The 27,094-nt window shown below is 37.0% G+C and overlaps 1 long non-coding RNA gene across 13 annotated transcripts in view; it reads right to left on the bottom strand.

Moving 5' to 3' along the window:
- LOC110311497 (uncharacterized) overlaps positions 1 to 27,094 on the bottom strand; it is a 463,301-nt gene that overhangs the window by 217,990 nt on the left and 218,217 nt on the right. The window contains exon 4 of one of the 13 annotated variants that reach the window (XR_015045739.1): positions 25,732 to 25,785. The exons of the other annotated variants lie outside the window; for them this stretch is intronic. This is a non-coding gene — a long non-coding RNA (uncharacterized LOC110311497). The remainder of the gene's footprint in view (positions 1 to 25,731; positions 25,786 to 27,094) is intronic. 13 annotated transcript variants of the gene reach the window in all.

Raw genomic sequence — 27,094 nt, 5'->3', positions numbered from 1 at the left:
AGTGTTTGTACTTGGCATTGGTGGCCAAGTTAAAATGTCTGCTTAGTATGGCCTTGAGAAAAGAAAGAGTGGCTCAAGAGACTCCTCTCAGGTTGGGACCTTGAGGCAGGAAGACATTCTGTGGGATGCTGGCCTTGATCCTCCCCTCAGCACAAATATTTTTAAAGTCTTCTTCAAAATCATGTCTGGAAGGTGCCCTATGACATTCTCGAAATGTAATGGTATTTTGTGTGATATTTTCAAGACTTTTAAGTGTCATGGCTAGATTTTCACTGTCTGTTATGGTTTTCCTCAACCCTAAGTGAGAGCTCTCACAAAGTTTGTTAATTCTTATCTAATCATGCTCCCAATATTCTACTCTTACTCTGATTGCTCAGAAGGGAAGCACTGCTTTCTCTGAGTCTTGATCAGGACAGGTGAAGAACGTGTTACTTGTCCTCATGTTTATTCCAACTAATTTCGTCCCTGCATGAATTGTGTAAACTATGTGAAACAACTCTTTATTTCCTGATTTATTCTCACTATGTGGAAGATCCCAGACTTCTTGTCTAAATTTTAAGCCCTTATGTGGAGACATCACAACCGGTGTTGCACAGGTTTCCTATGCGTGGAATTAACTAATGCTTTCATCGAAATTGATTATACTCTCTAAATTCTCTCAGCCATTTGCCCTCCAATTTCTACATCTGACATGATTCACAATCCATAAAATAGCACACGGGGGGGGAGCAGAGTTATTGGTAAAGCCTTCAAGTCAATGGAATGAACAAAAACATTGCTCTTCCTTCAAAAACAAGACCAGACTGTCTTATGTGTCTGTCCCATTGGATCCAATGTGGTACAAAAAGTTGGTTTTCAAGGGAAGAGGCCAAACTTTGCTATTCACTTAACAAAATCAATGATGAAGATGTATGTATACACTTGGGGAGTTTATTGTGTACAAGTACATGCCCATAAATATATTTCTGGGACTGTGTTTATATACATACACACTGAAATATTAATGTATTTGTGTACAGACCACATATACTCAAGTGTGTGTGAGTGTGTGTGTGTGGTGTGTGTATGCTTGTGTGTGTGTGTGTGTGTGTGTGTGTGTGTGTGTATGTGTGTTCCTTCCTGTGGATTCTGTGGCTTAGCTTGACCTGCCATGGTTCATCTAAGGAATGAGTCAGAAAAGGTTTCTGATGACAGCTATGACCAGACATCAAACAAAATCAAATGACAACTTTCTGAGGTTTTGCCAATGGGTCAAAAACAAAGAAGAGAATACTGTTCACATATTTTTCCATGTGTGTGTGTGTGCAAACTTAAAACAACCAGTTATTTTATGATGAGAACCAATGTCCTATGACAGTTACAAAGTATCTGTTTGAAATTCAGAGTATAACTGTCACAGCTAGAGGGCAAGCTGATTGGGCAGCAATAAATCTGGAAAAAGACAGGTGGTCAGTGGTGAAAATCCCATTGAAAAACATCACTTTTCTTCAGTCAACCAACCCAGCTGTACAAATGTAAGACTGGGTGTGTCAGTTATCAGTGCTGGCTTGCTTGGCTATGCTAACAAGACAAGCACATCAGAATGTTCCTTAAATCCCAGCAAGAAAGTCTACACTGTTTTTTCCTATTTTGGACCTTTAGTTCCTTGTATTTCACAGATACATACCATCTACCACTTTTCCAAAGAATAGAATTTAAATCGTTTTCAAAAGAAAATCACTAACCAAAGAATGTTGATTTTTATCTACAGTTGCTATAATAAAGGAAAGAAACTCTTATATGCAGAAGAAAAATTGAAACCTTCATTGTATTCATTTAGAGAAGGAAACATCAAGGTGAGGAACCATGTTACAAGTTGATACAAAATGGTAAGATAAATTAGGAACGGATAGTTAGTCTAACATATATATTAAATATAATTTAAATATAATAATAACAATTTATGTTCTGGCTTATTTCAGTGTAGGACATTCCTGATGTATCTCATTAGTCTACTGTGTCTTTTTGAGTGGGAATTTTAGCTGAGAAATTGTATTAATACTGTAGTTAATGCACATTTATATTAGGAACAGATCCTTAGTGAACAGGCTGTTAAAAATTCCATGACACATAATACAGACATCACCAAATTGCTTTGCTCTTGGCTAGCAATTTAATTGGCCTTATCTTCTTCCTTGGGATGAAATGGAAGATTGTCCTATTTGGAATCTTTTTTTATTGCATAACTGTTTCAATAAAATGTTTAAGATTGCAAAAATAAACGTCGATGCTCCTTTCAGAGTATTTATTTACACAGCGTGGGTGGTCTCCGACAACCCTCTAACACCAATATTTTGTTATCAGAGAAGCTATGTATTATCTCTTCATAGAGACTTTTAAGAGGGCGGAATGATTTGATGGATACTCCTGAATTGATGTTTGTATCCTTTAACCTCAGGTATAAGTAAGATGCTCATCAGCCTTACTCGGGGAAGATATCAAATATTCAGTGAGTCCAGATTCATCCAAAAACAAATAGACTTTCATGAAGAATCCAATACATGGCTGGCAGACCTGCGGCACCTAGAAAAAAATCCACCCAAGTACCTGCAGGTGGCGCCACTACAAAGAGAGACTGTGTGATGGAGAGATGGGAAATTTGGAGTACATGGTTGGAGAAATAAAAGAGAAAACAAAGCTGAGGGGTTTGTATACCGTGGAGAAATGTGGAACTGGTGACCCAAGGTCAGCCAGGAGCAGCTGATGTGAGGTCATGGTAAGTTCCTGGCCCAGGATGCTACCCAGCAACATGACTGGGTCTATGGAGCTGTACTGATGCCTGTGGTTAGAATTGCAGATGTCTTTGGTCTGGGTTGCGACCAGAGACCACGTGGATATCTGAGGACTGTCAATCTGAGTAGTCTGTGCTGCCACCTGAGGCCATGGGGATATCTGGGCCCAGGCTGCTTCCAGGAGTCATGTTTGGGTCCATGGTCTTGTTGCAGCCCAGTTCTGTGTTGATGTCCCAAGCCTATGTTATCAGCAAAAGCTATGCAGATATCCATGGTTTGGATTCCCACCTAAGGCAATTTTATGTGCCGAGATAGCCCCACCCCTTGCCTTTGGCTGCATAGTAGAGGTAATCCTGATGACTGAGGTGCATGTATGCCAAGGGTGTGAGCATGACAGAGTTGAACCTGGACTCATAGTCAGCCCCTGAAGTAATGAGCGCAGGAGGGCTGTTTCTACCCCTCACTGGTTGTGGCACTTGGGAGAGTGGGCCTTGTCCCTTGTCTTGAGGAACACGGTAGAGCTGATCATGATGGCAAGCAAATGTGTCAGCCATTCCAGAGGACATGAAAACAGGAAGGCTGACCCTGTCCCTTGCCAACTACGTGTTAGGTGAGCTAACCAGAGCAGTGCAAGGGAGCTCACCCTGCTGGTGTGAACACAGGAGAGCTGGCTGGCATTCAAACCAACTCAGCTACCTCCCAGGCCCAGTTTCAGGGCTTTCGGTTGGCCCACCTTCACATCTACCTCATCTGTAATCTGCCGGAGCACTAGAAAGAGCTAGCACTGCAGACCCAGTGCTGGAGGATCTTCATGACATGAGGCTACAACATAATATCCAAAAGGAGTCCCTGAGAGGATCCAGTGTAGATACTATGGCAGAAGTGAGAGGCTCAAGACAGACCAATGATGGATTACAATGAACATTTACACTTTGTGGAAATGTGTGGAAGAAATGTATATTGTATGACTCTCTGTGTGACACCACAGCTTCTGAGACTAGATATATTATTTTTAATTTTATCTTATTTTATTTTGCTGGGAGTTGTTGCAAGGGTAAAGGGTAGATATAAAGAGACAAGAAGATGAATAAGACTGGGGTGTTTGCTGTTCTGAGATTCAGAAAGAATCACCAAACGTAAAAAGAAGATGTTAATAGATAGTAAAGACAATGTAAAATAGAACTCGAGTAATGACAATTTTAAGTGGAGGAGAGGCCATGGTTAAGGAACACTATTATCTGAACCCATGTCACAAAGCCTTCAGAGTAAATTTGAATCTGTGGTCTCAGGAATGTCACTACATCATTGGAGTTTATGTTCTCTGAAATAAGAGAAGGGTGGGTCTGAGAGATCTTCTCTTGCTGTCATCAGAGGACCAAGTGAAAATAAAATACTTTTTGGAGGGCATAGAAATGATCAGAAGGATTTTGTGGCATAAAAGGTGATTTTTCTCATGACCTTTATCATGTTTATCTTCAGTAGTAGAACTTCAAGGGTACCCCTTTTCTAGGACATAATTTATACCCTATTGCCAAAAAATAACATCTCATGGTATTACATCCAATCATGATAGTGTTTCCACCATCAGTAGTATATAGGACAACTTCAACAATTGGTGGCTCATCTGGTAACCACACTTTAATTCACCTTATCACTTGTGATATGTCTGGACAGCAGCCATTCCAGGAAGTCTCATTGAAAGGCACCTTTTCCATCCTCCAAATTCCACTGGGTCTTGTCGGGTGGAATCAAACTTTTCTTGCTCTATAGAAACCTCTTCAGATGTACAGGGCAATCTTTTAAATCTCTTGACTGTTTCTACTGCCTCTTGTTACAATTCAGATTCTACATCTATTATCTTTGTCTGTTTTAACAAATAGTGTTGGAAGTTGGGCCACAATGATGAGTCCAAGTCCCTGTCATCATGAAATTTGCACTGTCATGGGAAATGCAGAAAGGGGTAAGCAAACCAACAAGTGTGTTGATAATCTCTGCTGGTGATGGGTAGAAAATGGAGCAGACATGTGATTGGGTGGGAGGAAAGATGAATCAAGGAAGATAGATGTTGGAAGAGAGCATGATTCAGCCACAACCACGCAAAGATATGAGTCAGAATCCACCGAAGGAGCAATGTAGAAGAAGGCAGAACATTTCAAGCACAGGGTGATCTGAGCCTCTCCCAAGATCAAGGTTCCTACGACTGTGATCAGACAGGTAAGACATAGGCTACATGTCGACTCAAAAGAAAGAGCCAGGATCACTTTGGCTAGACATTAAAGAATGTGGATTTTTTTTCTTTGTCTGTGTGTAAAAAGAAGCCACTGGGAACGTTTATGGAACAGAGAAACATTCCCCAGTTTATATTGTTAAGTAGCTATTTTGGATGCTGTGTGAAGAAATCGTTTTTTAATATTAACAAAAGAGAAGCTGCCATAGCATGAGGCCACTCCACTAATAACTTCATTTCCACCCCATTCATTCTCTCTCTGCTCCACAGATCCGGCAGAGCTCTACTTACTATATGGCCGAATGAGTTGGAGTGAATTCTCTTGTACAGATAAAGATAATTTCTGAAGAAATAAGCCATAATTATAAGGAAATCAAAAGGGGGTAAATATTATAAAAATGCCACTACGGAAGTTGTGCTACTTACAGCAATCATTAACTCATGTTATCCATTCACCAGCACAACATTGATTGACAGCGGGACTGATTCAAGTGCAATGTGAGCTTCTGAGATTATAGAAGCTATTTTAATTAACAATAGCTAATTAACATCATTAACTTCAGTACACAGGCCATTGACTGTATGCTAAGATCTACAAATACTTTACATACTCTAGTTCAATCTGTCTCTTGACAGATTTACGATCCAAAAGTTTTTAAAGTTATTTGTCACTTCATACATGAGACAACGTATATGGAGAACTTCAGAAACTTCCCATAATCAGCAGCTGTTGCCTAGCAACAGCACTTAAAATCGGTATTGTCTACCCCACAACTTATTCTTTACTCCCTCTCCAAATTCCCCTTTGAAAAACACGGTAAATATTTCTCTTACATTTTGTGTCTATTTTGCGAGCAGTGAGCTGAATAGTAAACAAAATCACAGAGACAGTTTTAAAAAGATTGATGATTACATATTTTCAGAAGACCAAAAAAATGAAGTTTTATACATTTGTCATCTTCTCCATTAATTTCAGATAGGGACGCCTATGAAGACGTATGAGCTGTAGACTTGAATACTTGAAACTCTCCAATGGAGCACATTTAATAAATGGGGGCAAGACCTGGACTTGTGATTTCTTCACAAAAGGGGAAGACTGGGGGAAAAACTGGAGACTGAGCTGTTATGTAGATGCCAAAAGACTCCTCGAAAGTTTTAAAATAGGAAGACACATTTTACATTGACACACTCCCGGGAAGAGTGACCTACAGAAAAACATTACACTTGTTATAGTGATGCGCTTTATGGATTATGATTTACAGTGATGAGAGACAAAGCAGGAATAAAATGCAGTAAACAACAGGATAGCCGCACTACACATTAAATAGGACACTGGACTCATAGTAAAGATCAGTAAATATTGCTGAAACTTCTAACACGTTGAGTTGACATGTATTCCTTGGGTAAAAGGTGGCAGACGATAGATATATACCATTAGGCTTAGCGTTTGTCTTTTTATCAGCTGGCCTTCATTTGAGCACTTTGTGAATGACATCCAGAGCTTCCCACCACTCCGAGACTCAGCAACTCACGTTTGTAGAGGCTACCTCTCAGAAACCAATAGCTGGCTGATATGCTTATGGAAGCCACGGCTGGCCAGCTCCTCCCAGCTTGGGCAGCACCACTCCTTTCTGGGGGTTCCTCCCAACACTTCTCATCCCACCCCCAACCTGGGGCTGGGCTTCCCCTTTCCCTAGCCTGATTTTTATATAACTGTTATAATTAACAATATTGTTATTGTTATAATACAGATACTTTGGCTGTGTCAGTCTCTTGTTCTCTTGGTCCAGACTACTTTTTTGTATTGAATATTTTATTTATTTACACTTGAAATGTTATCTCCTTTCCCAGTTTCTCCTCTGGAAATGCCCTATTCCATCCTGCTTGCCCCTGCTTCTATGAGGGTGCTCACCTGCTTGGGTCCAGACTCCCTCTCTTGGTTCACAGCCTGCAACTCCTCTTGCTCTTTCTCCTCCCTCTGTCCTCTCATGGTTCAGGTTAGTCTTCAAACCATGTTCATCCTGGATTCTTTCCTTTACCTGCTTTCTCCCTTATATCCACAATAAAAATTCTCCATACTTTAAGAGTAGTCATGTCTTCCCCCTTTTCTTTCATTCTTCTCATTGAGTAAGGTTATCAAAAGATGCATAGGAATCTCCAAATGAAGAATCAGCCACTGGGATTGCCTGATAATTTCCACAAAACCCTGGATCAATAAGATAACCACAGCATCTGGGAAGGGATTATTCTGATATGGAAAGCACACTGCCAGTCACCTAGGACTTAGGGTCAAAAATCTATCCCATGCAGATACTCTGCATAGCCCGTCCACCTGGCTAAGCACAGCTCAAAGCCAACTGTGAAGTTATGAATGAATGAATGAATGAATGAGAAGGTAGCAGCCATCGGGGAAAGGGTTAATAAAAGCGAGAATGCTTCCAGAGCCACATAAACCATTATCACTGCTGGGATGTGCACTTTATGGCTGAAGCTCCGTACTCCGCTGGGGTTGTGTGTCTCACATCCTCCTGAAGAACAGGTGTCAGCATCGCCTGCAGCTCATTTGTCATTCCGCCACAGCAGCGTTAACATATGTTACATTTGTGCTAATTGTGTTTGTTTTCGCAATCAACGTTGAGTTGCCCTTCATCATGCCAAAGAGATAAATGTGAGATAAGAAGAGGCAAACTGAGAGCAACCTATCATTTACTTACTCAGGTGCCTCTTCTGGCTTCCCCTTCCATAAGGTGAATCCCTGGGGCCTAGAGATATATATTCTCAAAGACATCAAAATCAAGATTTTAGGTACTACAAAAGGGAGGCATAAGAATTATACTTGCCATGGAATTTTTAGTGAACGTCTGGTTAAACTTTTAACATTGTGTTATTGATTTTATGCCATCGATTTAACTGTTGACCACTTAGTGGTATCTTCGTTTTAACAAGCTATCTAGAGATGAGAATTTGAAGACAATTAAATGTGAATGTAGAAACAGGTAGGTTTGCTTTTCAATTGTTAACATATAAGACTAGAATAAAATGAATAGCATTAAGAAGCAATACGAAGCAGAATACTAGACTTTCACAACAATATGTCACAAACATACATTGATTGGGCTCTGTTTGATTTTAAAGAAAATATTCACATACAAATTCATCTCTCCCTTCATTTATCTGGGGTTTCCATTACAGAAGTCACTTGACTTTAGCTAAAGAAATGAGAACTTGTTAATTAACTAGCTCACTGAAGGTCTTTAATGTGCAATTTGCATACCGATGTTTAGATTTTAAACAGGTTTTCTAAGTGTTTAGAGAAATTTCTCTGCAATTTTCCACTGTTTTCCTTGCCTGTTTCTTATGTTGATAAAGGTAATATTCAGCTCACTCAAACATGTCAGAAATGTAATTTCTAAGTTGGATTGTAAAGAATTGAGGTTATATAGTCAGATACTTTTAGCAGTCATACTTTCTCTTGTTATGCTTTGTTTGGTTTTATAGTGGCACATCTGTACAGGTTGTGTGTGTGTGTGTGTGTGTGTGCTGCATCCATGTGCTGGTCCCTTCATTTGGGTTTTAGCAGGTCATGTTCGAGGTAATAGTTTTCTCCCTAGGGCTCCTGATTGAATTGCATTCTTTGGAGTTTAGCATTCCCTTCTCAGGCCTCTGATTGTAGCTGACAGTGTCTCATTCCTCTTTGTCCTTCTTGTACACTGGTGAGTTTGTGCTAATAGAGAACTGTTTATTTAATGAACGTTTACTATACTGAGCTTTTCTGTTAAAAATTTCTCAACTAGTTCCTTATGTTAGATCTAATTATATTAAGATCTTTTTCCATAATACAATTATTTTATTCTATTTACTTTTATTTCCTGGAATCTTTTCTTAAATACAATTATTTTATTCTATTTACTTTTTATTACCTGGAATCTCACAGATTTTATGCTTTTAAATTACCTTTAATTTTTACTCAAACATTAAATAAAATTCAACAGAATTTTATATTATGTTAACCTATCCATTTCTTATCAGGACTTGAATTTTACTATGAAATCTATCAACGAGACATGTCAGATGAGATGTCTTCAGGGTACAGGCACTTGTCATCAAGTCTCTAGTCTGAAACCTGAACTCAGTCCCAGATCCCACATAATGGTGGGGAAGGACTAACTCCTACAAGTTGTCATTTGACCTCTAAACATGCATCCTGATATATACTACACACATATATGCCCATGAACAAATAAATAAATATTACAGAATATTAAAGAGATTCATTGTGGAGTAAAGATTGAACAAGTGAATATTTTATGCAAATGATCTATAGTAAAATCTCTCATCTAGTCTTATCAATTTATTTTTCCATATATTGTGAAAACTGTTTTCTCAAGAACAGAGGAGATACAATATGAAGTTAGTACACAGATATTATGAAGATACTTAGTTATTCAACTCTATCTGAAACATTAGAAATTTACTATTGAAAGTAGAAAACTCTGAGTTTTCAAACCCGGCATGATCTAGGCTGAAGTCTTACTGTCAAGTTCCTCCCATGAATTCATCCGTATATGAACAAATACACATACATACACCCCACATATATGCATACATATGTGCATGCAAACATGCATACATAAATATATACACACATACATATACACATATATCACATATACACACAGACATACACAGAGGCACACATACACAGAGAGAGACACACAAACACACCACATATGCGTGCACACACACACACACACACACACACTCCTCATTGTGCTTAGAAAATGTCCACATATGGATGCAAAATGCTGACTTAACACACAGACTATCATCCTAAAGCCTAACACAGTCATTGACACAGAGATGCCCATACCGTTGCTGTCTCGGGTTATGTCAGCACACTTTATGTTGTTCGTGTAGTGTTCACATTGCAGAAGAATGCATTTCTCAGATGTATTGAGGTTAAATGGTGCATGACTGCCTTTCACTTATGTCTGAAGGTCCTGGACTTGCAGTCCCGGAGACCAGAGTCTTGCTTAATGAGCATAAGTGCTTTCAGGAAAGATCACTTATATTAAAAGGAACAAAAAGCCAAGCCAATATAGTGGCTAATATATCATGTGCCTGTCTCTTAACAATCCTTTACAGGTTTCAATGCAAGATTTTTAACATCTGGGGAACAAAATTTTATATCTACAATAACATGGGATGAACTCAGTGATGATATGTTGATAAACTTAAGGTTTTTTTTGTTTTTTTTTTAATCATCCCAGTTAACCATACTTCTAAAATTTTAAGATAATCAGATATTCAGATATAGGTAGTCTTTCTGTGAAATCACAGATATGACCAGTCCTCTCTTGCTCACCTATCAGATACTATAAAACAAAGAGACATGCTATAGTAGTCCCTAAGCAACTGCCTTCTATTATTCTGAAAATCTGTTACCATGGAAAACTGTGATCTTCCTCAGATCATGTAACTACAATCACTTAGTGGTCAAAATGTCGAAGGGACTGTTCCTAGTAAGTATTGATATCCAGGATAGTGAGAGAACAAGACGCTGGTCATCGATTTCATAGGGAGCACCCAGTCTTGATACAGGAGTAGTTATTTGACATTTCATATTATTTGAGTTTCTAGTCACATTCAGTCACAACTTCATAAACTACACCTTACACTTTCACACTGCTATATTATCCAGAAAGCAAAAAAATGTATGGTATTCTTTTTATTTGCTAGAAGTGTGATTTTTTTTTTAAAAAGGGTCCATTTTGTCAGGTATGGTGGCACACCTTTTAGTCTCTGCACTCAGGAGGCAGAGGAAGGATTGAGGCCATCCAGGTCTACATAGCAGGTTCTAGGCCAGCCAGGGAACCACAGTGAGACACTGGAATGAAAGTTTGATTTGTGCATTTGAGATTCTAAGAGTATTTGATATATAGTATCTTAAGTTTTAATCTTTGAGCTGTCTTTAACTTTAATGTGTTTGGTTTTACTGTCATGCGGTTACTTTTTGGGGGGAGTCATTGTATTTCATAACCCAGTAGAGAAAACACTGAACAGACAGAAAATGACCTCATATCTTGGCAGAAAGCAGAAGCAGGCTTGACCCAAAGAGAGACTTGTCAGTTGCTAATGAACAAAATTTGACACCATTGGCAATAGGCTTTAAGTCTTGCATTGCTATATTAAATATAACCAACTTTTCATGTTTCCATTCTGTATGTCTACGTGAGCATGATTCTTCATTGTCGGGAAAGTTTCATATGTAGAAGTTATAACTCACACCCCTGCATGCTTTCACTGTCTTACAGTCCCAGCTTCATGGAAAGAGCCTGTCCCTCCAATTTAAGTAATAGAAACACAAATAATGGCACAATATCAAAGGCTATGCCGTCTTTGACTTTTTCACAACAATTCTGCAAATGTGACAGTGCAATATTTGAAGGAGGAAAAAAAACCAAAGAAATTCTACTACTATCAAAATTCAAACCCAAGCAAATAATACATGAATACTTTAGCCAGCAATGTCTGTAATAGTTGGTGGTATTAATAGTATGCAGGGGTGTGAGTTACACCTTCTACATATAAAACGTTCCTGACAACGAGTATGCTCACATAGAAATACAGAATGGAAACATGAGAAGTTAGTTATGTCTAATATGACAATGCAAGCTTTAAAGCCTGTCCCAAGCTCAGCCACCATGAGAGAAGTGTCCTCCCTCAGTATATGATTATCTTCCAACCTCTAACGACCATCAGCGTGACTCTCCACTCACACCCAATCGTAGATTTATCGTGGGAAGCAAAGTAGTAAACATGAGAACACTTGATATGGTAGCATGTCCAGAATCAAACCATTGACGGTATTTTGTTTTAAGGCACAGCATTAATTAAATCTTTCATGAATGACTCAAAGAGAGAAAAGACCATGGCTTAGGAGAAAAAAAAATAGTTGAAAATTTCAAAGTAAATGGAACTAAGGGGAATCATTTAGAGTAGTGATAAACTGAGAATAAGCAAGCAGAATAAACTTATTAGACAAATATAACACTAAACAGCAGCAACACATGCACACACACATACAGACATTCGCAAACACACAGACTCTAAACTACATAATAAGAATGCTATATAATACAAAAAATGAATGGGTTTACAAATATACGAAACAAAGAAATTTTTAATATTTTAAAACTTTACCTACAGAATGAACTCATTTTTCATAATTTCTAAGGAAAGTATTAAATACTAAGACATCAAATCTCAGGAAAGTCCAATTTACATTTGGAAAAATAGCTCAAATGTCATTTCTCGTATGTGTAGTTGATTCTGTATTTTTGCTGTTTAAACTTATTTTAAATTATACATCTGGCTGTTCCCTGTCTTACAATACTTGGATATTTCTGACAATACATCCTAATATTTCTTTGATGTCCATATTAGATCTTTACAAAAAGCTTGACTTTAGATGAAAGAGAACAAGCAATTCAAAGTTAATCTCAAAGAAAGAGAGAATGAAAATTGAAAGCCAAGCACCAGAGTGGAGCCAAAAATAATGTAAGCAGGCTCTCCTGTACATCTCTAAGTGTTCTCCCCATTTGTTCACACTGAGTGTCATCAGTTACTATCAGGGGACTGTAAATCATGTGCCACCTTCACAGTGGTCATGTCCACGGGGAATGAGAAAAGCTATAGTGATTTCCATTTGCTCTCTGACTTTGAACTTTTAACTGCTGATGGATCTCACTTGATGGAATTTTCTGCTTGGACGGTTTAAATTGATATGCTTGAAATTAAAAATAAAGATTCTGTAAGGGTTTTTTTCCCCCCTTTTGGCTATTAAGATCAATGTTTGAACTTCACCAACTTACCAGAGCTTTTGTTATAACCAGTTAATGGGACTGCTCTTGTGTTTTACTATATGAACCATGAAAAGACTTGTACCTCCCCTCCCTGCACATGCAGAATACATTCAGGGGGTTGGGGAATTGTATCATAGAAAGCCTTGGAGTGGAAGAAGGTAAAGATGCTGCTGCCAGTTAGGCCCCAGGGTAACGTTCATCCCAAGGATAATGTAGAATGCCTGGTTGATGAGGCTCTTTGAGTTTTCTCTTAGAAGGCTATTAGGGCCCAGCTGCTTGATTGGCTTTTTCATCTAGAGACCACTGGGACCACTACCACTCTGTACAAAGCATCAGTCTAGCTCTAAATTGGACAGCCCATAAGTCACAGAGCCAACACTTCTGGCACATAAAAGGGTGAACTTTGAGATTTGAAATTGTACATCATCGATGTATCAATGTTCTTGGCTTTACCTACAAAAAGAAAGGTTTTAAAATAAGTTAAAGTCTCTGTTTTCTAGGCTCATCAGAAAAGAGGGAAAGAAGGAGAATGATTCAACTTGACACAAGCATGATATAACTGAGGACGCTCAGAGCCTGAGTTGACTTGAGTGAGGCAGCTCTGGTATCAGACTTATTCTAATGGAGAGGAGTAAGCAAGCCCTCCTCTTTATCTACTAAACATCTACCAATGACTCTAATAGACAAGGCTACACAATCTAGTGTGTAGCCTCTCTCTCATTCCTATTAGGATGTGAGGCTTAATTGGTAAGAATTTTATTTTTTCCCTTAAATTTGTCCTTAAAAACATTTGGCTAAAAGGAGAGGGATCAATTATTTTATTAAATGTAATAAATCTAGGTCAGAGTTATACTGCATGAATGCTGGTTTTATTCATTGAACTTAGTATTATTTTTATTTATAAGTAATAAGATTATCTTCTGTGTACAGAACAGTGCTGATGAAAAAAAAAAAAAAAACCCTTCTTAGCCTCTATAGAATGCAAGTGAAGGGGCAAGCCATCCCTCCCAGGTTCCTGTAAATGGACAAGGTAGCTCAATTTAGAACAGACACTCTCACGTTAATAAGTCATGGGCCTATGGTTAAACTTTGCTTCAGCATACGTATATGCTTGTATTTCAATTCACCTGTAGAAAAAAGTGTGTCATTTACTTTTTAATGTTACATAAGAGCCATTTCCACATTTAAACTTACATTCCAGATGGCAAGCATTCTCTGAACAGTAAATATCAAACATATTTTGGATAGTATAAAATTCTCATTTAAACAAAAGTTGCTTATACATTTATTTTAAGGGCTATATGAAAATCTTCATTTTTATTTTATTATTGTTCACCTCTATCAAAATATCTTTCTATACATTATAATGCCAAAATTAAAAAGCAGTCCTATCTCCCTCCAAAAACCTCACAATAACAGCATGTCCATGAACTCTTGCAATTTTTATAGACTTTTTCATAAAGGAAAAAACGTTTATAAGATATTTTCAAAATATTCAGCTTTTTATAAAGAGATATTTTAAATTTATAGCTTAGGTAATCATTTCTAATTACTTGAAATATTTTTAAAATTTTACTTTGGAATAGAACATTTTAAAAGATCGAGTCACATCACTGAAACCTGGATGTTTCATATAATCATAACATTTGTAACTTAATGTTAAATTTAGGTTTAAAATAGAGTTGAGTTCCAACTACACTGTACCATTTTTATTGTGGACTTTACGATTTTTAGACAGTGCCCAGACTTGAAGGTGTCAGAAACTGGGCAAAGTTACAGTTCAAAAGTAACCACCCTAATTTATGGATTCAAATATCACAGAACATAAAAATATACATGGTTAAAGATCTTTCAAGTACAAGTATCATATAAAATGGTAAAAGAGAAGATTATTCAAAGTGATCAAATGAAGTTAGCATGTTGACATTAAATATACCACAATATCATGCTTTGAGACGTTAAACACTTCATTAAAGGACTGAGTTCTGGGGTTTCTTCCAATGTGCTACTTGGCAATTTTCCTGTTTCCTTTTCTTTTATTGCAGCCACCTGACAGTACTTGCCAAAATTCCCAAATCAGAGTATTGAAGACTTGAATCAACTTAGATCTGAACAGACTTACTACCACCTTTAGTTTATGCTATTAATTGGGTTATTAATTGCTTAAATATTTGTTCCATAAAGATGTGCTGAGATAAAGTGGCCTTAGAAACTAGAGGGGAAGGCTCTCTAAGCTTTATTTCTAACTAGAAGAAAAAAAGAGACAAGCAGTATTTTCATCAAGGACAGTCTTTCATGCAGAGTGTGAACACATCTTAAACAAAGAGGGTATTTTTTTCCATTTCCTGTTACAATCAGAGTCTGTTTACATTAACCGAGCTTACAGGAAGGCAAGAAACTACTTCCTCAATGGAGAAGAGACAGGGATCATCTAGAACATTCTGCCTCCTCATGGAACTCTGGCAGCAGCTTTACATTAATGGGTTCCTCAAGATTCCCTGAAATCCAAATTCAGCTGTTTCTCAGTGTCAACTATCGAGAACAGTTTATAACCACCCCCCTCCACCACCACATTGAGTGCTTGCCTACCTGTGTGAATGAGTACCAGGTGTGTGCATACTCCTCTCTCCCCCTTCAGTTTCTTGGGCCTTCCATTCCACAAACCACCCTGACCTTAGCTAAATAAGTGAAGACTTGTTAGTTAATTAGCTCATTAATTGACAACCAAAAGAAGGACTTGTATCGCCCCCCCCAAAAAAAACTGGATTAACTGATGGTTGTGAGACAGTGGACATCAACCAAGCCCAGGTCCTTCACAAGAGCAGTAGATGCTCTTCACCATTGATATCTCTCTCCAAGACTAAGAAAAGACTTTTGACTATGATGTGCCTTTCCCCTTATCTAGTACTTTTTATTTTCATGTTCTGAGCACAGTGGACAATGGCTTCACCCTTTAAGTTCAAGGTCCTGCAAAAGATTCTGGGCACTTTTATGAGTTAACCATTATTAGTTTTGTAAGGGACAGGTGTGGGAATGCTGATTCTGTCTAGATCACTTTCCTTAAAAAAGTATCACCCTGTAATCTGTAGAGGGTTAACCTGGAAATCTTCTAAAATCTAAATAAAAGATGATAATGCTTTGTCTCATTTGTTACTATTATATCCTTTTCTCTTTCAGCCAATCAGAACTGATTTCCTCCACGATCAAAAGGGTATCTTTAGCTGCTATTGATTCCTAGTTGTGTATTATTCATATGACATCAAAATGTATTTAATGGACTCTTCGCAAGTGAATAAACACAGTAAAAATTCAGTAAAATGTAAAACCTGAGAGTGAGAGGTTTATGATACCCTGACAGCTACAAAACTAATGCCCAAATCTGCTTTACCACCACGTGCTTTGAAATATCGAAATATTGGCAACCAACTTATAAAATTTTGTTTGATTGGATAATATTAAAGGTTTACAAGAACTTAGCCTCTTCCTGTGTGTTCATACCTCTATAAAATGTATATAGAGTGTCAAGTATAGAACTTCCACAAATATATTTTTGTATAAAATAAATAAAATGATACTAAATCTTTTAAATTCCTTAAGGACATAAAACAAGCAGATGTCAAGCAAGCTCAAAATTCGGTATTTTAAGGCATTCGACTCTGCAAAGTAAGTTATATTTTTATATGTAGGCTAGCAAAATCATTGTGATATCATTGAGATACACATTTCCTCTGGTTTGGTATGATGTTCAATATCGACTGCCAGAATAGTTCAATTTACAGGAAGCAAAACAAGACATCTCATTAATGAGAGAATAAATTTGCAGAATCAACCTTAATTTTATGTCCTTTAAAAGATACATTCATACACTATCATTCTTTAAAAACATTAGAATCATTCAAGCATGATAGAACCAGTGGAGTACCATTAATTTAGAGCTGGAAGTTGAAAGTATACTCAAACTTCAGTTAATTTTCAGATATACCTGATTAATCCTCAAACCAAGTGATAATTCTCAAAAAATGATAGAGTTACATAACACCTTAACAAATTACATTTGGAACACTGGAGAGGCAGCCCAGCTGATAAACTACTTGCAGTGTAAGCATGAAAATAGGAGCTCCATCCCTATCCTAGCACGGGAGGAACAAAGGTGGCACCATTCCTGGGGTGTTCTGGCCAGCCAGCCTAGCAGAGTCAATGACCTTCAGGCTCAAGGAGAGATCTTATCCCAAATATAATAGAGAGAGTGACAAAGATACACAACAATAACTGTACAGCATCCATATGAATGTGTACATGGATACATGAACATCTACACATCTATACACTCAAAACTAAATGCCAATGTGAGCTCTTAAATAAATAAAACTTAAAATTAAACTGACCAGTAATCACTCAATAGAGCTTGGTGACTTAATTGATGTTATTTATTACTTTTTACATTACTATTTTATGTTTATACTTATGTATTTGTATCTGTAGGAGGTGAGAGATGAGTGTGAGTGAGTGTGCGCGCGTGTGCGCGCATGTGTGTGTGTGTGTTTCTGTATGCATACCATGGTATGCTTATGGAGGTCAGAGGTAAACCTGCTGTGAGTCTCAGGGATCCAACCTGACAACACGTGGCTTTACTCACAGATGCATCTCTCAAGCTCATTTTTATTTTTCAAATATACAACTGAAACTCCTGTTTGGTATTCAGGCACACTTGTCTATATAACCTGTCATACTTCATTGTGTTATTAATTTTATATCCTTTGAACCTTTGAACCTTAGGACAATAGGTAGGCATATAAGAATCCACAGAAATATAAAATAATGATAGAGAATGATAGAAATGATAATCTCAAAAAAATAAAAACACTTTTAACAAACAAAGGTGTATTTAACAAAACACGGATCATTGTTCTTGGTAGACTATTGAACATATTTGTTGGTTTTATGGGAACGGATATTGAATATAGTTACATTTATCTTGTCAGGAGACAATAATTTTAATATGGATATTTATTGTGAGGTACACACATTCACAATGCATGTCTGTATAACTATGGCTTGCATACCCTTGCATGTGTACTGGTAGATACTGCAGAAGACGTGAGCATTATGCTGCTCTGTATCTTCTAGTTCCAAGGCACTTGTGGACCTAGAAGATTTTGTGCTTAAATGGAGTTCAAACATACTCTGTATACTTCACCTGGGTTTTAGGAGTTCTAATGAGGACAGTAACTTAAGTTCGTGCCATAAGCTGTCTAACACTACTTTTGAAACCTGTGACTCACTCTTCAACATCAATACAAAAGATGTATAATGAAGAATTTGAAGAAGGTATTAATAGTTACATGGGTAATTATTTCATATAGACTTCTTATTATTTCATATAGCATATAGTTATTTCATTAAGACTTTAGTTGTAGTAAATCAACACTTAAAACTGAGCAATTCTTTAATTTTCCCACCTCTGAAATGTATATAATTGGGTGGTTTTCAGGAGGTATTTCAGATATCACAAGAAGACCAAAGAGTGATGGGCAAATAGTTTACTTAAATGCCATACCAGGGAAAATATAACTTTGAATAACAGTTTAGTACCTTAAGACTACATGTGTTCTCTAAAAGGAGAAGTGTAAATTCCACCTTAATGAGAGAGTGACAAGGTCTCTAGGGCAGCTGGCTCTGTTATTCCATTTTGTATATTTGAGACAAACATCTGATGGCATGAAGTGTGACATGAACATTTTGGAAAAAAAAAGTGACATTTTCCAAAATTGTGGCTATGGATTGGGTATCTATAGACCAACCTCTGGTTGACATTAGGCCCTCAGTAGCTTGACTACCAGCAACGTACTGCTCAGCAGAAGTTATAGCATGACATTTTTTTTCATCTTTTAAGTGTTATTTTCATTTCCATTTTTCCATGGAAGCATATTTTTCACTCCTTTGAATGTTGATTATTTTTCTTGATGGAAACCATAAGATGAGATCTCACTGTGTAGTGAAGAGTGGCCTTAAACTCATGGTAGTCTTTGTGTTTGAACCTCCCAAAAGCTAGGATTGCAAGTGTGAGCCAAAACACCCAATTCCATCCCATCAGCACATGGAATAATACATTCTAACTTCTTTAGCATTCCTGGAACAAGAGAGAGAATGACTATGTGTCTAGATCTCTAAAGACAGTTCCTCTAAGGTTGGCATGGGAACCTGCTGAAAATCCTTATGGATATGAAAAGAGCAAAGCCCATGAGGTGAAGCAGAGGGAACAAAGTGTGAATGAAAACGACCATCAGTGAACATGATACCATGCCTCAAGTCCCCTAGAATGTGAGAGCTATCATACCAACTGTCACAACTTAGCAGTCCAGTCATTTAGTATATTTCATAAATCAATTTTACTTAGATACCTCGCACTGAAGCTAACAGTTCTGAGCAAGTAGCAGTTTAGAATTTGAATAGTGAATTGACACTAATCAGCAATGATTCACAGCTATTTGTTGTACACCTCAGGTGTATTTTAATCACTTTATGGTGTCAAGGCTCATTAAATCACCTTTGAAGGAACCCTGCTATCCTTACCTAACAAAGTTGGGACCCAGAGAGATTATGTAATTGGTCAAAGGTACAAAAAGTAAAGGCTAAAATTCAAATTTGACTTGTCATTGATGATGTATGACCTCCTTTGACACGAATTTTGATTCAGTTACTTAGCAGCCAACTCATTTAATTTTACCGAAACTTAATGTTACATCATTTGAGGAAATTTACTATTTCCTACTTCAAAGATTAGTGTGGGAATTGAAGGAGAATACTTCTATAGCAGTGTTTTGGAATACTGAACAGAAATATAGAAAAATTCACCCAAAAGTATAAATTATATTAAAGCCATCTCCAAATACCATAATTGAGTTACGACAAAACTTGGTTAATATCTTTCAGTCACTATCTCAGGAGAGAAAAATAGTCAATTCTTATGCCAGGCAATAGCTTTTAATCTAAATTAAAATAAATGAGTCAATCTGCATTTCCTCAACACAAGATAAAGACAGTGACTGAGAGAAATCAACGTCTCAGATGCCCTTGGGATTTAAAGAGCTCCTCGTTGAACATATTTCAGTCTCTTTAGAAAATGTGCTTTGTTTATTGTCTCTATAAATGTCACCTGACTGCTACTGTGCAAATTGTAATAACTGAATATTATGGATGGCAAAGCTTGATATAGTTTAAAAAGTACTTACAAGTGTTAAATATGGAATATATATTCAAGTTTCCAAATGTCTTCCTTCTGCTTATCATGAGCAGTGTTTACCACCATGGAATATGGGCCTATTCCCCACAGCCATGGCTTGAAGGTAGGAAAACACATGTAGTGTAGAGGCCAAGTTATATATCTATTCACTTTTCTTGCTATAAACAAGAAAGAAAATACTGTAATGTTTTGTAAAGGAATGTAAAAAAAATTCCTTCATGTATTTAATCATCCATAAAAACCCTGACATGTCCAGATAATATTTATGCATTTAAATACTCAAACTAATATTTATGCATATTGGCAGATGGTGACATTAAACACTATCTTGATTAACCACACAATAAGTAAAGAGATATAGAACATTATCACCCATGATTTAGTTTCCAGTTCTAAGAATTATATTCATAACTATTATTTATAAGCTTCAACTATCCCTCGATTATAAAGGGCAACTCTGGTTTAAAAATGAGTTAGCAGTTAACTTATTTACTCTAGCCGTGTGATGACACATGGTTTGTGAAAACTTTCCCCGTTAGACTGTTATGACTCTTCATATTACACTTATCAAAAATCTCAGAGACATAAAAGAAGTCTGAAAAAGCAAGGAAACTGAAGAATGAAAACAAGGAATGCATTAGATATAGACTGTCACAGAAGAATCACAGCAAAGATGTTTCTTGTGTGAACTCCCAAAGTATGACTTTAAACTCTTTTAAAGCTCTCCTGGTTCTAAACAGTTTACCTAAGAAAATTCCAAATGGTCAATAAAAATCTTTGGGGATAACTCCTTACCACATATGAAAGGTACTTAGGGGCCTTTTTTATAAGTACTCATAATTAGGCAAAAATAAAATGTTATGTATAATGTAATCTGTATGTTTTGGTTAATAGTGGTGTATTAATGAGCCATGACAGAGTAATTCTTTTTATCATCCCTTAACATTGAACAGAAGCATAGCTGGCAATTTATTTTCACCCGATATGACTTTTTATACATATGCAATATCATTTACACTCATTTATATTCATGTGAGTTGGATTTCAATTTAAGGTTTAGGAGGATTGATTTTTCTTAAATATTTTTTGTTTAGTCAAAAACTCTGAGCACACATGAATATTTTAACACTGGAGTATTAGTTATCATAGTGAGGAAAAACGTACAAAAGTGTTTTATATTAAAATTCAGTAAAGAAATTGTTTGAAAAAACTGGACTCATAGTCCTACATAAACATAGTTTGATTTCTACAATATCTTTTACTCATGTTGTTGTGAGTCTACATGGTGTTTTTCCCAGGAGGGGATGTTGGGGGAATTCTTGAGAAGATCTGTAGCTTTTCTGGTCATTTCTTAGATACTGAAATTTACAGTCTGGGCTTTCATCTCTGCTTGACTGGCTCAGTAAGTGCAGAGATAAGGAAGCCTTGGACAGAGTCCTCATCCCACAGCTTAGCAACTTGAGATCCTTTGACCAGTGATGCTGGCTCATGGCTACCCAGAAGAAATGGGGAGGTGAAGGCACAGAGGGGATTTCCCAGTAAGGACATTTGTCACTGAACCTGTTGTCATTTCTTATAGGATACATTGTACTTTCTTGTGAGCAATAGCCATTCCTTTAATGATAAAATACCTCCCTGCATTCATTGGAAAACTGACTGACTTATAGAACTAGAATGTCTTTAGAAAATGTGGGCAAGTGTTCTCTAAGATTTAGAATTGGGGTCAAATTTTAAGAAATCTCATTTACAGGGGTGAGAAGGGTCTCATTTATAGTAAAAAATATTAACATTCTGAAGCAGCTGTTTCTCAGCATATATATGTGTGTGTGTGTGTGTGCGTATTCTGTCACACACACACATATATGTACTATATGCACTTTAGGATATAAATTACACATTTCATTCTTGCAAAGGGAGACTTCAGTAAGGTGGAAGGAAGGCATTCATATTTAATGTTTTTGTTTTACTGCATTGGACACATAGAAATGTGAAGTGAAATAATAATAAATATCATAAGACTTATTCAAATTAAAAATCATGGTGAGATCTCCAGCAAATGAGTGAGGCATGCTGGGCGATTCAACTTAAAGTCTGTGAGTGAACAGAGATGGAGGGAGTCAGGATTCTAACTCTCACGTAAACAACGAACTTTCCAGATTCCTTGTGGGTAAGAGACAGCCCTGCTCCTGCTCCTGCTCCTGCTCCTGCTCCTGCTCCTGCTCCTGCTCCTGCTCCTGCTCCTGCTCCTTTCTATGAACTGGGATCCCGGGATCCAGTGAGAAGCTGAGGCAGCCAGGTGAACACAGAAGAAAGTACTCACACTTGAAGCTCTTGAAGGTGCAAGCTTTAGGAAAGACTTTTTTTTTTTCAATCAACAATTAAACCAAACCATACAACAGATCTGGAGCTGGGGCTGGGATGGCTTTCTAAAGTAAACATGGTGGAGGGGCAGGCAAGGCAAATATAAAACTGCTGACAGTGTTCGCAAGAAAGGGAGCTAGAAAAAGAAGGAAGTCAAGAAAGAACCCAGATGCCCCTCAACAGAGAAATGGATACAGAAAATGTGGTACATTTACACAATGGAGTACTACTCAGTTATTAAAAAGAATGAATTTATGAAATACTTAGGCAAATGGATGGACCTGGAGGGCATCATCCTGAGTGAGGTAACCCAATCAGAAAAGAACTCACACAATATGTACTCACTGATAAGTGGATATTAGCCCAGAAATTTAGAATACCCAAGATATAAGATACAATTTGCTAAACGCATGAAACTCAAGAAGAACGAAGACCAAAGTGTGAACACTTTGTCCCTTAGAATTGGGAACAAAACACCCACGGAAGGAGTTACAGAGACAAAGTTTGGAGCTGAAACGAAAGGATGGACCTTCTAGAGACTACCATATCCGGGGATCCATCCCATAATCAGCTTCCAAACGCTGACACCATTGCATACACCAGCAAGATTTTGCTGAAAGAACCCAGACATAGATGTCTCTTTTGAGACTATGCTGGGGCCTAGCAAACACAGAAGTGGATGCTCACAGTCAGCTATTGGATGAATCACAGGGCCCCTCAATGGAGGAGCTAGAGGAAGTACCCAAGGAGCTAAAGGGATCTGCAATCCTATAGGTGGAACAACAATATGAAATAACCAGTACACCCCGCCCCCATTCCCAGGAGCTCGGGTCTCTAGCTGCATATGAATCAGAAGATGGCCTAGTCGGCCAAAAGTGGAAAGAGAGGCCCATTAGACATGCAAACTTTATATGCCTCAGTACATACCGGGGAACACCAGGGCCAAGAAGTGGGAGTGGGTGGGGGGGGGAATTTTGGGATAGCATTGGAAATGTAAATGAAATAAATACCCAATTAAAAAAAGGGAAAAAAAAGAAAAGAATGTCCCTCAGTGTCGCCTCTCACTCAGACTAATCCTCTCAACTCAAAGACCAAAACAGATGATCTTGTTTAGATATAGAAACCATATGCAACCATTTCAAAACTGGATCTTCAATCTGCTTCATATTAAAATTATTTTGTTAAAAAATTCTATACTTGTGTATTAATGTCCACAAAAGCACAGAATCTCAGACAGGAACAAAATATTAATAGGCTGATATCAAATTAATTTACTCTATTGTTTAATCATATAGTTGTTGATCGAGGAACATCTATGGATAAAGAATATTCTAGATTTAATCCCAGATAAAGAAATAATCTGTAAAGTGGTTGATAACTTGTCTACTATTATTTTACTTTGTTTTCCAAAATGTTAGTACATATTTAAGATGTGTCAAGATGTTTCTCATGGGACCCTGATATAGCTGTCTCTTGTGAGACTATGCTGGGGCCTAGCAAACACAGAAGTGGATGCTCAGTCAGCTATTGGATGGATCACAGGGCCCCCAATGGAGGAGCTAGAGAAAGTAACCAAAGGAGCTAAAGAGATCTGCAACCCTGTAGGTGCAACAACATTATGAACTAACCAGTACCCCGGAGCTCTTGACTCTAGCTGCATATGTATCAAAAGATGGCCTAGTCGGCCATCACTGGAAAGAGAGGCCCATTGGACACGCAAACTTTATATGCCCCAGTACAGGGGGATGCCAGGGCCAAAAAATGGGAATGGGTGGGTAGGGAAGTGGGGGGGGTATGGGGGACTTTTGGGATAGCATTGGAAATGTAGTTGAGGAAAATATGTAATAAAAAATATAAAAAACAAAACAAAACAAAAAAAGATGTTTCTTTTGCCATATTTAATTTTAAAAGGACTTCGAGAACTTCTATCAGGGTTATTTTTCTTTTTGTGGTTTCTTAACTAAGTATTTCATTGTATAGTGAAAGCACACTTTTTTCATTTATTTAGCTCATTTTGAAAAAATTAATTCAAGTACCCAATATACTGGGAAGGATCTTGGTTGCCATAGAAACTAAGAGGCACCCAACTCAGTGATGAACAAGCACATTTAAACTCCATGTAATTTAATGATTTGATTCATATAAGACTAGTTTCACATATTTTTTTTATTGCCTGATCCTGAACTTATACTATAAAGTCTTCCCTGGACTTCTTTTAAGGAGTTCCAAATCCAGTTGGGAGTTGTGGCACACACCTTTAATCTCCGTATTCAAGAGGAAGAGGCAGACAGACCTCTATGAGATTGTGGCCAGACTGTCTATGTAGTGAGTTCCAGACCTGCTGTAATATCAAGCTGACAGATGTATGAATTGAATACTGACAAGGACCTATGAATACTTTTATGTCCCTTAGCAGAATCTGCAATACCTTAATACACTGCTGTTTGTGAAGGAATGGCAGGAAATGTTTTCCATCCTTTCACCTGTTCACCTGGCTTAAGTAAAATTTATTATTCCTAGTTCACTAACTTCTACTTCAAATAATAAATGTCAAGGATTTTGACATGGGAAGATTCTTCTTGATGCCATTATAAGGATATAGAAAGTAGCAACAGTATTTAAAGAAAATTATAATTTTCAAATTATACAAATAATTTGTGACAAATTATTAAACAAATAATTGTAATTTAAAGTTAAAATTAGGAGGCTAAACATAACAATATATAAACTGTGTGTGGTGACAGGAAGACCAGAGAGTCAAGCTCATCTTTGGATTCATAGAAAGTTGAAAAGCCAGCTTGGGATAACTGAGAAGTTGCTTCAAAATTAAATTAGCAGGATTGTGTGGCATAAACAGAGTGTGTTCGTCTTATCAATATTAAACTACAGTATATAGATGTTTGCAGGTATAAAAATATATTTTATTAACTATTGTATTAGACTTGGGCTATCAATTCTAGCTGATTTCTAAAAATTGTCCTGGGTTGCCATTTCAGCATTAGAAGTGTTCACATATAATGTGGAAGACCGCAAGTCTCTAAGGAAAAGTACCAACCCCCAACTATAAACCCCTTTCAAGTCTAACTCGTTATGACGTAAAATGCTTGCCTGAATGACCTCACATGAATAAGATAAGATAATGAAGTCTGTTGATATCCATTTGCATTAAAAGCCAGCATAGTGCTATAAGACAGTGAAATCTGCAAAAAGTCAACAGAAACAAAGGCTGCTGGCATTTATTAGAAGTCAGTGCTTTATACTTACTTTTTGGAATCTATTTGATGTCTTAAGTCTGGTCATCTGGTACTCCATATTACACTGGAAATAAATAATGGTCAGGCAAGTCAGATAACCATAGTCTTCCCTTATCAGTGGGATTATGACCCAGTATGGAACAGACTCTTGACATCGAGGATGTAAGCCATTTGTTCTCATCAGAGATGTCAGCAATCCTAACACAGATTAGTTTTCTTCTTTACCACACTGAGACCATTCTCTTTCTTGTTTAAAGGAAGCCTTTTACATCTTCCCTTTGTATATCTGAATTGTCAATGTGACAACACTTGTACTTTAAGTTACATATTAACCAAAATAAACCCACTTAAACAGTGGGATATAGTGAAATTCAGTCTGATAACCCAGATGGTTACTACGTACCATCTAAAATTAGTACATACAGCTTGGATACACTTGGATGAAGGGATGCTTAATAACCCAAGGCAGTAAACAAGATGTCATGAAAATCACCCTGCTTAGTGTTATAAAACAATATGCTGTTTATATTTTAGAATAGTCTACTTACTGTTTTTGGATTATGGTTGAGTGTTAAGAACTGAAACTACACTAAAGGGGTTTAGCACTAAAGCTGGAAAGTTGTAGAGCTAGGAGTGCATTCACGCACATCAAGTACAGCACCAAAACTGCTGATATTTTCTCCACACCAAGCTATACAGATTTTCCTAACTACTTGAAATTACATTATTTCCACAAATAATCTAAAAACAAGGGGATAAGACTCATTGCAATTCATCTATAGCATACATTCTAAAAGTGTTTATTATGCTAGCATTGAGAAGTGTGACTTTCTTTACAGGAAAGCTCTAACTTATAGTAAATGTATTTCATGTGGTTCTAAATTCTTGGAACACAGTTTAGCTGAGTCTGAAGCCTCCTGGAGGTAAAATAACATGATATTATATTAGGTTAAGTAATATTGACTTAACTATACTATATGGTTAATTCTGTTTGGGAAAGCAGTTGAAAAAATTAATTTTCTGCTTAGAAGTTAAGAGTGATGGTGAAACAATATGCAGACTGCATATTGTTTTACTTAAATTCATAAATGTTTCATTTAATATTATATTATAGAAATCTATAACGAGATGTTTAATAAAAATTAATTCTATTTCAGCTGAAGCCCACCATGGTTATATGGAGTGAACTCTGCTTTCAGAATGTAGAATTTCTGTACTACTACTTTTGTATTTGGTAGCTACCTTGGTCATAATATGGGCGATCACCTTTAGTAAACAAATTAATTATGTCCTCATGCAATAGCTGAGATTCTATGTAGGACAGGAAAAACCCCAACTGTGAAGTATAAACTATCTATATTTTATAAATATTT

Source organism: Mus caroli, unplaced genomic scaffold, assembly GCF_978045245.1.
Source record: "Mus caroli unplaced genomic scaffold, Mus_caroli_1 scaffold_17, whole genome shotgun sequence".
Lineage (NCBI taxonomy): Eukaryota > Metazoa > Chordata > Mammalia > Rodentia > Muridae > Mus > Mus caroli.
The sequence above is the reverse complement of the archived record's forward strand: the minus strand, read 5'-3'. Positions and strand labels throughout refer to the sequence as shown.